The sequence below is a fragment of the Salmo trutta genome, chromosome 5 (genome assembly GCF_901001165.1).
Source record: "Salmo trutta chromosome 5, fSalTru1.1, whole genome shotgun sequence".
Taxonomy (NCBI): Eukaryota; Metazoa; Chordata; class Actinopteri; order Salmoniformes; family Salmonidae; genus Salmo; species Salmo trutta.
Window position 1 is genome coordinate 65,924,711 of NC_042961.1, and position 17,917 is coordinate 65,942,627.

Here is a 17,917-nt window from a genome sequence, read left to right on the forward strand (position 1 = left end):
CTATTTTCTGTACTACCACCCCTACCTTGTCACAACTGATCGGCTCTTACGCATTGAGGAAAGAAATCCCACAATTAAGTCACCTGTTCATTGAAATGCATTCCAGGTGACTACCCTCATGAATCTGGTTGAGAGAATGCCAGGAGTGTACAAAGCTCTCAAGGCAAAGGGTGGCTACTTTGAAGAATCTCAATATATTTGTTTAAGATGTGATTCCATGTGTTATGTCATAGTTGACATCTTCACTATTCTACAACGTAGAAAATATTAGATGAAAAACCCTGGAATGAGTAGGTGAGTTCAACTTTTGACTGGTACTGCAAATAGTAGATCTAACCTATAGAAAGCTGATGGGATCCTCTTTCTAATAGAAGCCATGAGGCTGTTCTCAACAATTGCATAGGTTATAGAAATGTTGCGCAACATGAGCTCATGAAATGTTTTACATTTGCATTGATGTCAGAGTGATTAGAGGGACAATAGAGTGCTGAGTACCAGGCAGTTAGCAAGTGTGGGTAGGCTACTAATGACCATCACCAGCATCAGAGCTTGGAGAAGCCTAATTACTAAATGGTCAAGTGGAATTTGACTGCTGGTAATACAGTCCACTCCTTCCTCCATTTCCCAGAAATGGACTGGTCAGATAATCACACCAACAATAAAAGTAAGTAAGTCAACAGTTAATCTCTGGATTCTTCATGCATTTATATGGGACGTGAATCAGTTCCTGTCATACAGTAAAGACAACTGTCCATCTTTTCAAAGTCTTCATTCCAACGCCTTTCATCTGCAATTAGACAAAAAACATTAACAGCCAGAATCAGCTGCAAAGAAATACATTTAGTGACTGAGTATGTATATACAAAACACACCTTGGTGGAACAGTTGCTAGCAGTTGATAGCAGTGCCTGGTGGAGTCTCCGTACCCTGAATCTTCTGTCCAGTAGTGGTCACACACCAACAGTAACCTACCAGAAATAGACATGTTGCACATATATTACAGTAAATATTGTAATATTCAACTGAATTGGAGAATTTAGTGTGTGTGTATATGTGCATCCGTGTTAACCTGTAGAGCCCGAACATTGCTTAGGGGTGTATCGTCCAGCGGCGTCACACGTGGGGATGTAGGCTCCAATTGGGCCATGTGTCCGCGGCATATCTAGCACGCTCACAGGGGGTCATGGTTCGTATCCCAGCATCTGGACACAGGTAACATACATTAATTGTAATGTGGACATAACATTGCAGCACATGCATGCCGGAATCTTGGGTTGCGTCCCATATGGGCCCTGGTCAGAAGTAGTTCATACAGAATAGGGTTCCATTTCAGATGTACCTAGGTACTTCCTGGCTAAATATTGAAATTGCGCTACTTGTTTTAAAGCCCTGTGCAGTCAATTCAGTTTCTGTCTTCTGTAAACAGCTGATGAAACTAAGACTGAAAGTGGGGGTAAATTGTGTCAGTGTTACTTCCTGACAATCCAATCATACCATCCAGTTGAATGATCAAAACATTCATATCAGAATACCTCAGTCCAGCATCTAGACACCAATATACATCTCTGGAACAAGAGGAGTGGCAGTAGCCTAGCGGTTAGAGTAGTTGGGCCAGTAACACAAAGGTTCCTAGTTTATCCCTGAATGTCAAGTTAAAATATCTGTCTATGTGCCTTGAGCAAGACAACCTTCTCACCAGTGTCACGGTTGATAATGGGCTGCCCAAGGGACAACTGGTTATGAACAAAACATTAATACGTACGTGTGTGAATAGGACAGATCAACACCCACTAACGTTTTTATTAAAATGTTGGTGAGTAAGTGTGAGGTACATCACTCTTACCTCCCAGAGCAAAAGCTGTGCTAACAAGCAGAATGATGGTCAATATCGCCATGGTGATAGTCTCCTGAGAGAAAGAACAAGAGCGAGATTAGCTGAGCATTTTAAATCCTCTGGAATGGCTGTGGGTACTAGAGGAGAGGAACCCCTGTGTTAAAGTACAAACTTATGCAAACAATTGCTAAACCCAGTCCTGAGGACCCCAACAAGCGAGTATCCGGCAACACGGCGCACTACGAATCTTCCACTAAAATTCCGGTATCATCTAATCTATTGTATGTGGTTGAAGAGCCTGGCACACAGGAATATGAATCCTTCCCAAATGGCTCCTTATGTAGTGAACCACCTTTGACGAGGGCCCACAGTGCACTACGCAGGGAAGGGGAAGCAGACTAGATCTTGACAGAGACTTCTATTCACTACAAAGGTAACTATTAGTCTATGCTCTAAATTCAGGGGGTCGACCCACAAAAAGGGGTCATATATAGTGCACTACAATTGACCAGGGCCACATAAGATTAACGTGCCATTTGAGAGGCAGCTAGTCTACTAAATAATATCACCAAGCTCACCTTCTGCACTCTTCCAAGGGATCACTGTTTGTCTCTCTGTTGTCTGGAGTTATGGTCTACCTCTTCCACCTCTCCTTTTAAAGGATATGTCACAGGTGTGACTAGTTGCCTCATTAACCCAACAAGAGATCCCGATGTCGGCCATTAGCTGGTGGTGTAAAGTACTTATGTAAAAATTCTTTAAAGTACTACTGAAGTAGTATTTTGGGATATCTTTACTTTACTACTTCTATTTATTCAACTTTCACTTCACTACATTCCTAAAGAAAATAATGTACTTTTTACTCCATACATTTCCCCGACACCCAAAAGTACTCGTTAGATTTTGAATGATTAGCAGGACAGACAAAATGGTCTAATTCACACACTTATCAAGAGAACATCCCTGGTCATCCCTTCTGCCTCTGATCTGGCAGACTCACTAAACACAAATGCTTCCTTTGCAAATTATGTCTGAGAGTTTGGTGTGACGCTTGGCTATCCGTAATCAAATAAAAAAAACAAGAAAATGGTGCCGTCTGGTTTGCTTAATATAATGAATTTGAAATGATTTATACTTTTACTTTTGAACTTAAGTATATTTTATCAATTACATTTAATGTTGATACTTCCAGTATATTTGCTGAAACTTTTAAAACTGTACTCAAGTAATATTTACTTGGGTGATTTATACTTTTACTTGAGTCATTTCTCTGAATGAATCTTCATAGGCAGTGAAGAGAGTAGTAGAGGAAGATGGGTCCAGTTTCAAGGGATCCTGAGAGGCTCCCTGTGAGTATGCCGAGGCAATAGAGAGTGATAGGAATAACATGTGTTTCAGTAAGGCCTGGTTTCTTAGCATTCATAGCCATGGTTATCAACTGTACCGCAGAAATGGAACATAAATCACTGAAAATAGATGTTGTGGTGGTAGCTTGCAGAGAACTCGTTGGGTTATGAGATTTTACTGCAGGAGAGTTATAAGGTGTGATGAACGATAGTGTCCGTTCTCCCAGGCTGCCGGCCTGCTGTAGGACAAAGCCCATGCGGTAGAACTCAGCTCACGTAGACTTGCATCCTAGCCCATGTAGACTTGCATCTTCAGAGCGTAGCTTGATTGTGATACACATGCAATCAATCAAATCAATCAAATGTATTTATAAATCCCATCATACGTCAGCTGATGTCACAAAGTGCTGTACAGAAACCCCAGTCTAAAACCCCCAAACAGCAAGCATTGCAGGTGTAGAAGCACGGTGGATAGGAAAAAACTCACTAGAAAGGCCAGAACCTAGGAAGAAAACCTAGAGAGGAACCAGGCTATGAGGGGTGGCCAGTCCTCTTCTGGCTGTGCCGGGTGGAGATTATAACAGAACATGGCAAGATGTTAAAATGTTCATAGATGACCAGCAGGGTCAAATAATAATAATCACAGTGGTGGTCGATCATTCAGAGTATCTCTATCGCTCCTGCTGGTCTATAGAGAGTTGAAAACAGCAGGTCTGGGACAGGTAGCATGTCCGGTGAACAGGTCAGGGCTCGATAGCCGGCAGCAGAACAGTTGAAACTGGAGCAGCAGCATGGCCAGGTGGACTGGGGACCACCCATATCTTGTTGTTGGGGACCACCACCCATAAAAAAACAGTGTCTGGCTAAAGAGACAAGACTAACAAGGGAAATCCATGAACTAATAGTACAGGTAGATAGCAATAAAAAAAGATACTACAGAGATACAAAATAATTTAGAGAAAAAACAAATAGAACATGAGGAACTTATTCCAAGAAAAATCTAATGTAATCTATTACAAAAATAAAACAAACTGTATGGAATATGGAGAAAAATGCACAAATTATTCCTGAATACAGGAACGCTAACAAAATAATTTGCAGAAACTCGTTACTGAAGACGGAGTCATCTATGATTCTCCCGATGATATTTTTAAAAGAGGAAGCTAATTATTGTAGGCAGATGTTCACTTTTCCGTCTCATCCTTTCCCACTGAATGAAGATTATACATTTACATTTTAGTCATTTAGCAGACGCTCTTATCCAGAGCGGCTTACAGTAGTGAATGCATACATTTCGTACATTTCATACATTTTTTTCCCCCCGTATTATGGTAAGCAATTCTTTCCAAATAATATAAAAAAATTGAAAATTAACCTCTCTAGGGTACTCAACAGCCAGTGGAATCCCGTGGCGCGTTATTCAAATACCTTAGAAATGCTATTACTTCAATTTCTAAACATATGACTATTTTACACCATTTTAAAGACAAGACTCTCGTTAATCTAACCACACTGTCCGATTTCAAAAAGGCTTTACAACAAAAGCAAAACATTAGATTATGTCAGCAGAGTAACCAGCCAGAAATAATCAGACACCCATTTTTCAAGCTAGCATATAATGTCACAAAAACCAAAACCACAGCTAAATGCAGCACTAACCTTTGATGATCTTCATCAGATGACACTCCTAGGACATTATGTTATACAATACATGCATGTTTTGTTCAATCAAGTTCATATTTATATCAAAAACCAGCTTTTTACATTAGCATGTGACGTTCAGAACTAGCATACCCACCGAAAACTTCCGGTGAATTTACTAAATTACTCACGATAAACGTTCACAAAAAACATAACAATTATTTTAAGAATTATAGATACAGAACTCCTTTATGCAATCGCGGTGTCCGATTTTAAAATAGCTTTTCGGCAAAAGCACATTTTGCAATATTCTGAGTAGATAGCTCGCCATCACGGGCTAGCTATTTTGACACCCACCAAGTTTGGCACTCACCAAACTCAGATTTACTATAAGAAAAATTGGATTACCTTTGCTGTTCTTCGTCAGAATGCACTCCCAGGACTTCTACTTCATCCACAAATGTTGTTTTGGTTCAAAATAATCCATAGTTATGTTCAAATATCCTCTGTTTGTTCTTGCGTTCAAGACACTATCCGAAGGGTGACGCGCGGACGCGTATCGTGACAAAAAAATCGAAATATTCCATTACCGTACTTCGAAGCATGTCAAACGCTGTTAAAAATACATTTTTATGCGATTTTTCTCGTAAAAAAAGCGATAATATTCCGACCGGGAAACCCTGTTTTCGTTCAAAGACTCAAAATCTAAAATGGACTCTTCACGAGCACGCGCTCGTGTCATTGTTCTCAGATTGACCACTTACCAAATGCGCTACTGTTTTTCAGCCATGGGCTGCAAAGTCATCATTCAACGTTCTGGCGCCTTCTGAGAGCCTATGAGAGCCGTAGGAAGTGTCACGTTACAGCAGAGATCCTCAGTTTTCAATAAAGAGAGTGTAGAAGGCCAAGAAATGGTCAGAGAGGGCACTTCCTGTACAGAATCTTCTCAGGTTTTTGCCTGCCATATGAGTTCTGTTATACTCACAGACACCATTCAAACAGTTTTAGAAACTTTAGGGTGTTTCTATCCAAATCAAACAATTATATGCATATTCTAGTTTCTGGGCAGTAGTAATAACCAGATTAAATCGGGTACGTTTTTTATCCGGCCGTGCAAATACTGCCCCCTACCCTAGAGAGGTTAACAAATGTACAGAAAGATCAGTGCGAATGCCAAATTACAGAAGAAAAACATTTTGAAACTATTAATCCTTTCAGTCTGGGAAAATCCCAGGGCTTGATGGCATACCGGTAGAGGTGTATCAAGTTTTTTTATATACTAAAAGCTCCATTGTTAGATTTGTTTTAACTACTCCTATAGAAATGGTAGTTTGTCAGGTATTCAGCAGGAAGGTCTGATTTCTCTATTATTAAAACACTACCCAGATGGCAAATATAAAGACCAGTCTATCTAAAAATCTGGAGGCCCCTTACACTTCAATATTGTGATGCAAAAATACTAGCAAAATGCATAGCACTCAGAATTAAAAGGGTTTTACCTGGTATTGTTCATCCTGATCAGACAGGTTTTTTACATGGACGATACATTGGAGATTATATACGACAACTACTAGAAATAATAGAACATCATGAAACATATAATAAGCCAGGAATGGTATTTTATAGCGGATTTCGAAAAGGCATTTGATAAAGTAAGACTGGATTTTATTTATAAATGCCTGGATTTTTTCAATTTCGGCAATTCTCTTATAAAATGGGTAAAAATAATGTATAGCAACCCCAGGTGTAAAGTAGTAAAATAACGGCTACTTCTCAGAGAGTTTTGAATTGTCAAGAGGAGTTAAACAAGGGTGTCCGCTGTCACCATATCTATTCGTTATGGCCATCGAAATGTTAGCTATGAAAATCAGATCCAATAACAACATTAGAGGATTAGATATCCAAGGTTTAAAACAAAGGTGTCCATGTATGCCGATGGCTCAAGTTTTAAATTAAGTCCGCAAGCTAGATCTCTGCAATGTGTCATTGAAGATCTAGATAACTTTTCTGTACTCTCTGGACATAATCCTAATTATGATAAGTGTTCAATATTATGTATTGAATCCTTAATAAAAATCTACTTTACATTATCCTGCAGTTTACCCATAAAATGGGCTGATGGTGAAGTAGACATACTCGGTATTCATATCACAAAAGATATAACTAATCTCTACACAATGAATTTCAAAATAAAATGTGCCCATCTATATAATGAATATGATTTGGGTGGGTTGAGATTATTAATAACCTCTCTGGGCTAGGTGGGACGTTAACGTCCCACTCTATTCAACAGCGTGGCGCGAAATACAAATACCTCAAAAATGCTATAACTTCAATTTCTCAAACATATGACTATTTTACATCATTTGAAAGATAAGACTCACGTTAATCCAACCACATTGTCCGATTTCAAAAAGGTTTACAGTGAAAGCAAAACATTAGATTATGTCAGGAGAGTACCCAGCCAATAATAATCAAACAGCCATTTTCAAAGCAAGCATATAAGTGGGGAGAACAAGTATTTGATACACTGCCAATTTTGCAGGTTTTCCTACTTACAAAGCATGTAGAGGTCTGTAATTTTTTATCATAGGTACACTTCAACTGTGAGAGACGGAATCTAAAACAAAAATCCAGAAAATCACATTGTATGATTTTTAACTAATTAATTTGCATTTTATTGCATGACATAAGTATTTGATACATCAGAAAAGCAGAACTTAATTTTTGGTACAGAAACCTTTGTTTGCAATTACAGAGATCATACGTTTCCTGTAGTTCTTGACCAGGTTTGCACACACTGCAGCAGGGATTTTGGGCCCACTCCTCCATACAGACCTTCTCCAGATCCTTCAGGTTTCGGGGCTGTCGCTGGGCAATACGGACATTCAGCTCCCTCCAAAGATTTTCTATTGGGTTCAGGTCTGGAGACTGGCTAGGCCACTCCAGGACCTTGGGATGCTTCTTACAGAGACACTCCTTAGTTGCCCTGGCTGTGTGTTTCGGGTCATTGTCATGCTGGAAGACCCAGCCACGACCCATCTTCAATGCTCTTACTGAGGGAAGGAGGTTGTTGGTCAAGATCTCGCAATACATGGCCCCATCCATCCTCCCCTCACTACGATGCAGTCATCCTGTCCCCTTTGCAGAAAAGCATCCCCAAAGAGTGATGTTTCCACCTCCATGCTTCACGGTTGGGATGGTGTTCTTGGGGTTGTACTCATCCTTCTTCTTCCTCCAAACACGGCGAGTAGAGTTTAGACCAAAAAGCTCTATTTTTGTCTCATCAGACCATATAACCTTCTCCCATTCCTCCTCTGGATCATCCAGATGGTCATTGACAAACTTCAGACGGGCCTGGACATGCGCTGGCTTGAGCAGGGGGACCTTGCGTGCGCTGCAGGATTTTAATCCATGACGGCGTAGTGTGTTACTTATGGTTTTTCTTTGAGACTGTGGTCCCAGCTCTCTTCAGGTCATTGACCAGGTCCTGCGGTGTAGTTCTGGGCTGATCCCTCACCTTCCTCATGATCATTGATGCCCCACGAGGTGAGATCTTGCATGGAGCCCCAGACCGAGGGTGATTGACCGTCATCTTGAACTTCTTCCATTTTCTAATGGAAGAAGCCTATTGTCCTGTAGCCCATCCCAGCCTTGTGCAGGTCTACAATTTTATCCCTGATGTCCTTACACAGCTCTTTGGTCTTAGCCTTTGTGGAGAAGTTGGAGTCTGCTAGATTGAGTGTGTGGACAGCTGTCTTTTATACAGGTAACGAGTTCAAACAGGTGCAGTTAATACAGGTAATGAGTGGAGAACAGGAAGGCTTCTTAAAGAAAAAGTAACAGGTCTGTGAGAGCCGGAATTCTTACTGGTTTGGTAGGTGACCAAATACTTATGTCATGCAATAAAAAGCAAATTAATTACTTAAAAATCATACAATGTGATTTCTGGATTTTGTTTTAGATTCTGTCTCTCACAGTTGAAGTGTACCTATGATAAAATGACAGACCTCTACATGCTTTGTAAGTAGGAAAACCTGCAAAATTGGCAGTGTATCAAATACTTGTTCTCCCCACTGTATGTCACAAAAACCCAAACCACAGCTAAATGCAGCACTAACCTTTGATGATCTTCATCAGATGACACTCCTAGGACATTATGTTATACAATACATGCATGTTTTGTTCAATCAAGTTCATATTATATCAAAAACCAGCTTTTTACATTAGCATGTGATGTTCAGAACTAGCATACCCACCGAAAACTTCCGGTGAATTTACTAAATTACTCATGATAAACGTTGGACAAAATACATAACAATTATTTTAAGAATAATAGATACAGAACTCCTTTATGCAAACGCTATGTCAGATTTTAAAATTGCTTTTCGGCGAAAGCACATTTTGCAATATTCTGAGTACATAGCTAGGTCATCACAGGCTCGCTAATTTGACACCCACCAAGTTTGGGGCTCACAAACTCAGAATTACTGTAAGAAATATTGGATTACCTTTGCTGTTCTTCGTCAGAATGCACTCATTTACGTCATTTACGTCATTTTTAGCAGACGCTCTCATCCAGAGCGACAACAAATTGGTGCATTCACCTTATGATATCCAGTGGAACAACCACTTTACAATAGTACATCTACATCTTTTTTGGGGGGGAGGGTGGGGGGGGGGGGGTTAGAAGGACTACTTAATATCATACAGATGCAACAGAAGGACAACAAATTGTCAGACAGGGCACTTCCTGCATGGAATCTTCTCAGGTTTTGGCCTTACATATGAGTTCTGTTATACTTACAGACACCATTCAAACAGTTTTAGAAACTTCAGAGTGTTTTCTATCCAAATCTAATCTAAATCTACTAATAATATGCATATTCTAGTTTCTGGGCCAGAGTAGTAACCTGTTCAAATTGGGTAGGTTTTTCATCCGGCCGTGAAAATACTGCCCCCTAGCCCAGACAGGTTTAATTGAAAATGATACTTTTTCAAAGTAACTCTCTTTTTCAAACAAGCATTGCAGAGTTGGCTACAATTTCAATGTTATCCCCCTGAAAACATAGATTCAAATATTACAACACATATTATGGCTGAAGTCAACTGTGCTGGTTGATCAAATACCTGTATTTATTTTTTTACATTTTGCAGAGGCTTTTATCCAGAGCAACTTACAGTAGTGAATGCATCCATTTCATAATATTTTGTGGGTTTTTCGTACTGGTCCCCCGTGGGAATCAAACCCACAACCCTGGCGTTGCAAACACCATGCTCTACCAACTGAGCCACACGGGACTACTTGGGAAAATGGGAAATATGTTTGAACAGGGTATTTTGTTCATTAATGATATTGTAAATTGGAATGGTGGAGTTATGGCCTTCATGGAGTTATCAGAATTGTAAAGAAAGGTCTGCTCAATCCAAGAGTACAACCAATTGATTACAGCATTACCCCAAAAATGGAGGAGGCAAGTGGCAGCGGGAGGAGGTAGGGAACTGGTCTGTCTGCCCAACATAAAGGATCAAACCTTGCGGAGGAATCAAAATAGCATAAATAGGAAAGTATACAAGTTTCATTTGAGGACCAGGATGTTGACAACTGTGCCATACAGATTGCAAAATAGTTGGGAAGAGATTTGAGTTGATATATAAAACGCAAGATTCAAGACTTTGTGCTTTTCAGCTAAAATTATTATATAGAATTCTTGCTACCAACAAAATGCTGAATATTTGGGTAATAAAATCATCGAAGCTCTGCAGATTTTGTTGTGAGGATACAGAATCAATAGACCATTTGTTTTGGTATTGCCCTCAGGTAGCCTGTTTCTGGTCTCAGGTTCAGGAATGGCTGAAAATGCAGTCAATTACTAATATACTAAAACTCTTAGTAAAAGTATTTATCTTCAACTCGCAATCTGTGGATTCTATTCGATTACATAGATTGATATTGTACGTTAAACATCACAGCATAGTTGAAAGATATGTGTTGCGTGGAAACCCGAAGTGGGTGGCCAGCAGAGATTCATGGGATGGGCTGAGGGAAGCTGAGGGTTGGTATGTGGAATTGGAGACAAGTGGGAGTGGAGTTGCTGTGTGGGAGATAGAATGATGGTCAAAGATAAAAGTCAAAATAAAACATTTAAAAAAGTACATTTGAATGACACTAAGTGGCAGTGTTTTTACAACAAATGCCGGTTTGCCTGAGGCTGATGCCGTGCAAGTGTTTGTGAACATGCATATACACACCCTCTCATTCAAATAAACACATGCAAGAACACACACGTAATAGTGCCAGACATGCACACAAACATTTACAGTTGGCGTTGCTGTTATGATTTAATTGTCCTTGATATCCTTTGTTTTAAATGTATTATTTTTTAATTGCGTTGTTGTTAGCTGTTTTCTTCTGTCTTTTCCTTTTTTCTCTTTAGTTCATTCTCATGGTTGTTGGTGCATTGGGGGGTTCTTGGGGGTGGGGAATGGAATTAAATGTATTTTTTATTTTTATTATTTTTCTTCCTGGGGGGGCTGTGGGAGGGGTCTCAAATGGTTGAGGGACAGCAATTGGGGAACTGTGGGGGGGATCTTGGAGGGTTCGGGTTCACATTTTTGGCCTGGTGGTAGATCGGCCAACATTACATTTACATTTTAGTCATTTAGCAGACACTCTTGTCCAGAGTGACTTACAGTAGTGAATACATACATTTCATTTCATACATTTTTTTTTGTACTGGCCCCCCATGGGAATCGAACCCACAACCCTGGCGTTGCACACACCATGCTCTACCAACTGAGCCACAGGGAGGTTAATTTTTTTAAATTGTTTGAGCAGAGAATTGACCCTGGATGCTTCTGTGTGTCGCTCTGAATGGGAATCTGTTGGACGACTGGGATGATGTAGTTATTGAGCGGCTTCACTGCAAGTATATTGTATGTTTCGAATATTCAATAAAGTAAAAAAAAATAATTAATACAATATTTTAATAAAAAAATAAAAAAGGACTCAGCCAATGCAGTACGACTCAGCCCACGCAGTATTTATTATGGATCCCCATTAGCTGCTGCCAAGGCAGAAGCTACTCATCCTGGGGTTCAGCAAAATTAAGGCAGTTATACATTTTAAAGACATTACCATACATTAAATTCAGATTTCAGGCCTCTACTCTACCACATATGTATAACACAAAATCCAAGCGTACATGGGTGTAGTGTGTATGTTATCGTGTGTTTGTATGCATGTGTCTGTGTTGCTTCAGTGTATGTTTTATCTGTTTTTTAAATCTAATCTTACTGCTGGCATGAGTTTCTTGATGTGGAATAGAGTTCCATGTAGTACTGTGCACCTCCCATAGTCTGTTGCGGAAAGTAGCATCTTGGCAGCAATTCGAACATGAAGGCCTGATTCACGCAGTCTCCTCTTAACAGTTGATGTTGAGATGTGTCGGTTACTTGAACTCTGAAATACATATTTGGGCTGCAATTTCTCAGACTGGTATCTCTATTGAACATATCCTCTGCAAGAGGTAACTTTGGGTCTTCCTTTCCTGTGGTGATCCTCATGAGTCATCGTAGCGCTTGGTTTTTGAGACTAAGAACGTTTCTTCAAGTGCAATGTTCCGCATTGACTGACCTTCCTGTCTTAAAGTAATGGGCTGTTTCTCTTTGCATTGAGCTGTTCTTGCCATAATATGGACTTGGTCTTAAAATAACAAATAGGGCCATTTTCTGTATACCACCCCTACCTTGTCAAAACTGATCCGCTCTTACGCATTGAGGAAAGAACTCCCACAAATTAAGTCACACCTGTTAATTGAAATGCATTCCAGGTGACTACCTCATGAATCTGGTTGAGAGAATGCCAAGAGTGTGCAAAGGGTGGCTACTTTGAAGAATCTCAATATATTTTGGTTTAAGATGTCAACTATGACTTAACACATGGAATCACATCTTCACTATTCTACAACGTAGAAAATATTACAGATGAAAACACTGGAATGAGTAGGTGTGTTCAAACTTTTGACTGGTACTGCAAATATAGTAGAGCTAACCTATAGAAAGCTGATGGGATCCTCTTTCTAATAGAAGCCATGAGGCTGTTCTCACAATTGCATAGGTTATAGAAATGTTGCGCAACATGAGCTCATGAAATGTTTTACATTTGCATTGATGTCAGAGTGATTAGAGGGACAATAGAGTGCTGAGTACCAGGCAGTTAGCAAGTGTGGTAGGCTACTAATGACCATCACCAGCATCAGAGCTTGGAGAAGCCTAATTACTAAATGGTCAAGTGGAATTTGACTGCTGGTAATACAGTCCTACTCCTTCCTCCATTTCCCAGAAATGGACTGGTTCAGATAATCACACCAACAATAAAGTAAGTAAGTCAACAGTTTAATCTCTGGATTTCTTCATGCATTTATATGGGACGTGAATCAGTTCCTGTCATACAGTAAAGACAACTGTCCATCTTTTCAAAGTCTTCATTCCAACGCCTTTCATCTGCAATTAGACAAAAAACATTAACAGCCAGAATCAGCTGCAAAGAAATAACATTTAGTGACTGAGTATGTATATACAAACACACCTTGGTGGAACAGTTGCTAGCAGTTGATAGCAGTGCCTGGTGGAGTCTCCGTACCCTGAATCTTCTGTCCAGTAGTGGTCACACACCAACAGTAACCTACCAGAAATAGACATGTTGCACATATATTACAGTAAATATTGTAATATTCAACTGAATTGGAGAATTTAGTGTGTGTGTATATGTGCATCCGTGTTAACCTGTAGAGCCCGAACATTGCTTAGGGGTGTATCGTCCAGCGGCGTCACACGTGGGGATGTAGGCTCCAATTGGGCCATGTGTTGCGGCATATCTAGCACGCTCACAGGGGGTCATGGGTCGTATCCCAGCATCTGGACACAGGTAACATACATTAATTGTAATGTGGACATAACATTGCAGCACATGCATGCCGGAATCTTGGGTTGCGTCCCATATGGGCCCTGGTCAGAAGTAGTTCATACAGAATAGGGTTCCATTTCAGATGTAACCTAGGTACTTCCTGGCTAAATATTGAAATTGCGCTACTTGTTTAAAAGCCCTGTGCAGTCAATTCAGTTTCTGTCTTCTGTATAACAGCTGATGAAACTAAGACTGAAAGTGGGGGTAAATTGTGTCAGTGTTACTTCCTGACAATCCAATCATACATCCAGTTGAATGATCAAACCATTCATATCAGAATACCTCAGTCCAGCATCTAGACACCAATATACATCTCTGGAACAAGAGGAGTGGCAGGTAGCCTAGCGGTTAGAGAGTTGGGCCAGTAACACAAAGGTTCCTAGTTTTAATCCCTGAATGTCAAGTTAAAATATCTGTCTATGTGCCCTTGAGCAAGACAACCTTCTCTCCAGTGTCACGGTTGATAATGGCTGCCCAAGGGACAACTGGTTATGAAACAAAACATTAATACGTACGTGTGTGAATAGGACATATCAACACCCACTAACGTTTTTATTAAAATGTTGGTGAGTAAGTGTGAGGTACATCACTCTTACCTCCCAGAGCAAAAGCTGTGCTAACAAGCAGAATGATGGTCAATATCGCCATGGTGATAGTCTCCTGAGAGAAAGAACAAGAGCGAGATTAGCTGAGCATTTTAAATCCTCTGGAATGGCTGTGGGTACTAGAGGAGAGGAACCCCTGTGTTAAGTACAAAACTTATGCAACAATTGCTAAACCCAGTCCTGAGGACCCCAACATGCGAGTATCGGCAACACGGCGCGCTACGATTCTTCCACTAAAATTCAGGTATCATCTAATCTATTGTGTGTGGTTGAAGAGCCTGGCACACAGGAATATGAATCCTTCCCAAATGGCTCCTCATTCCTTATGTTGTGAACCACCTTTGACGAGGGCCCACAGTGCACTAAGCAGGGAAGGGGAAGCAGACTAGATCTTGACAGAGACTTCAATTCACTACAAAGGTAACGATTAGTCTATGCTCTTAAATTCAGGGGGTCGACCCACAAAAAGGGATCATATATAGTGCACTACACTTCACCAGGGCCATGTAAGATTAACGTGCCATTTGAGAGGCAGCTTGTCTATTAAATAATGTCACAATCTCACCTTCTGCACTCTTCCAAGGGATTCACTGGTTGTCTCTCTGTTGTCTGTGAGTTATGGTCTACCTCTTCCACCTCTCCTTTTAAAGGACCTGTCACAGGTGTGACTAGTGCCTCATTAACCCAACGAGAGATCCCGTTGTCGGGCCATTAGCTAGTGGTGTAAAGTACTTATGTAAAAATGATCTAATTCACACACTTATCAAGAGAACGTCCCTGGTCATCCCTACTGCCTCTGATCTGTCGGCCATTAGCTGGTGGTGTAAAGTACTTATGTAAAAATTCTTTAAAGTACTACTTAAGTAGTATTTTGGGGTATCTTTACTTTACTACTTCTATTTATTTCAACTTTCACTTCACTACATTCCTAAAGAAAATAATGTACTTTTTACTCCATACATTTTCCCCGACACCCAAAAGTACTCGTTAGATTTTGAATGATTAGCAGGACAGAAAAAATGGTCTAATTCACACACTTATCAAGAGAACGTCCCTGGTCATCCCTACTGCCTCTGATCTAACAGACTCACTAAACACAAATGCTTCCTTTGCAAATTATGTCTGAGAGTTGGTGTGACGCTGGCTATCCGTAATCAAATAAAAAAACAAGAAAATGGTGCCGTCTGGTTTGCTTAATGTAATGAATTTGAAATGATTTATACTTTTACTTTTGAACTTTAGTATATTTTATCAATTACATTTAATGTTGATACTTCAGTATATTTGCTGAAACTTTTAAAACTTTACTCAAGTAATATTTACTGGGTGATTTACACTTTTACTTGAGTCATTTTCTCTGAAGGAGTCTTCATAGGCAGTGAAGAGAGTAGTAGAGGAAGATGGGTCCAGTTTCAAGGGATCCTGAGAGGCTCCCTGTGAGTATGCCGAGGCCAATAGAGAGTGATAGGAATAACAGGTGTTTCAGTAAGGTTGGTTTCTTAGCATTCATAGCCATGGTGATCAACTGTACCGCAGAAATGGAAGATAAATCACTCAAAATATATGTTGTGGCGGTAGCTGCAGATAACTCATCCCAACGAGAGACAACCAGAGAGATTTTACTGAGAAGAGTTTACTGAGGTTTACTGAGAGTTTACTGAGTTTACTGAGATTTTACTGCAGAAGAGTTATAAGGTGTGATGAACGATAGTGTCCCGTTCTCCCTGGCTGCCGGCCTGCTGTAGGACAAAGCCCATGCAGTAGAACTCAGCTCACGTAGACTTGCATCCAAGCCCATGTAGACTTGCATCTTCAGAGCGTAGCTTGATTGTGCGTCACATGCAATCAATCAAATCAATCAAATTGATTGATAAAGCCCATCTTACGTCAGCTAATGTCACAAAGTGCTGTACAGAAACCCAGTCTAAAACCCCAAACAGCAAGCATTGCAGGTGTAGAAGCACGGTGGATAGGAAAAACTCCCTAGAAAGGTCAGAACCTAGGAAGAAACCTAGAGAGGAACCAGGCTATGAGGGGTGGCCAGTCGTCTTCTGGCTGTGCCGGGTGGAGATTAAAACAGAACATGGCCAAGATGTTCAAATGTTCATAGATGACCAGCAGGGACAAATAATAATAATCACAGTGGTTGTCGATCATTCAGAGTATCTCTATTGCTCCTGCTGTCTCTAGAGAGTTGAAAACAGCAGGTCTGGGACAGGTAGCATGTCCGGTGAACAGGTCAGTGCTCGATAGCCGCAGCAGAACAGTTGAAACTGGAGCAGCAGTATGGCCAGGTGGACTGAGGACCACCCATATCTTGTTGTTGGGGACCACCACCCATAAAAAAACAGTGTCTGGCTAAAGAGACAAGACTAACAAGGGAAATCCATGAACTAATAGTACAGGTAGATAGCAATAAAAAAAGATACTACAGAGATACAAAATAAGTTAGAGAAAAAACAAATAGAACATGAGGAACTTATTCAAGAACAATCTAACGTCATCTATTACAAAAATAAAGCAAACTGTATGGAATATGGAGAAAAATGCACAAATTATTCCTGAATCTCCCATACAGGAAAGCTAACAAAAATAATTTGCAGAAACTCGTTACTGAAGACGGAGTCATCTATGATTCTCCCAATTATATTTTTAAAGAGGAAGCTAATTATTTTAGGCAGATGTTCACTTTTCCGTCTCATCCTTTCCCACTGAATGAAGATTATACATTTATATTTACATTTTAGTCATTTAGCAGACACTCTTATCCAGAGCGACTTCCGTATTATGGTAAGCAATACTTTCCAAATAATATAAAAATTGAAAATTAACAGAAGTATAGAAAGATCAGTGTGAAGGCCAAATTACAGAAGAAAAATCGCTTTGAAACTATTAAGTCCTTTCAGTCTGGGAAACCCCAGGGCTTGATGGCATACCGGTAGAGGTATATCAAGTTTTTTATATATATATACTAAAAGCTCCATTGTTAGATTTGTTTTAACTACTCCTATAGAAATGGTAGTCTGTCAGGTACTCAGCAGGAAAGTCTGATATCTCTATTATTAAAACACTACCCAGATGGCAAATATAAAGACCCAGTCTATCTAAAAAACTGGAGGCCCCTTACACTTCAATGTTGTGAGGCAAAAATACTAGCAAAATGCATAGCACTCAGAATTAAAAGAGTTTTACCTGGTATTGTTCATCCTGATCAGACAGGTTTTTTACATGGATGATACATTGGAGATTATATACGACAACTACTAGAAATAATAGAACATCATGAAACATATAATAAGCCAGGAATGGTATTTATAGCGGATTTTGAAAAGGCATTTGATAAAGTAAGACTGGATTTTATTTATAAATGCCTGGATTTTTTCAATTTCGGCAATTCTCTTATGAAATGGGTAAAAATAATGTATAGCAACCCCAGGTGTAAAATGGTAAAATAACGGCTACTTCTCAGAGAGTTTTGAATTGTCAAGAGGAGTTCAACAAGGGTGCCCAATGTCACCATATC

At 40.0% G+C, this 17,917-nt stretch overlaps 1 pseudogene; it reads right to left on the minus strand.

Annotated features, from left to right (window-relative positions):
- Nucleotides 1-698: 698 nt before the first annotated feature.
- On the minus strand, nt 699-15,040 carry LOC115195018 (nidogen-2-like; annotated as a pseudogene).
- Nucleotides 15,041-17,917: the final 2,877 nt, after the last annotated feature.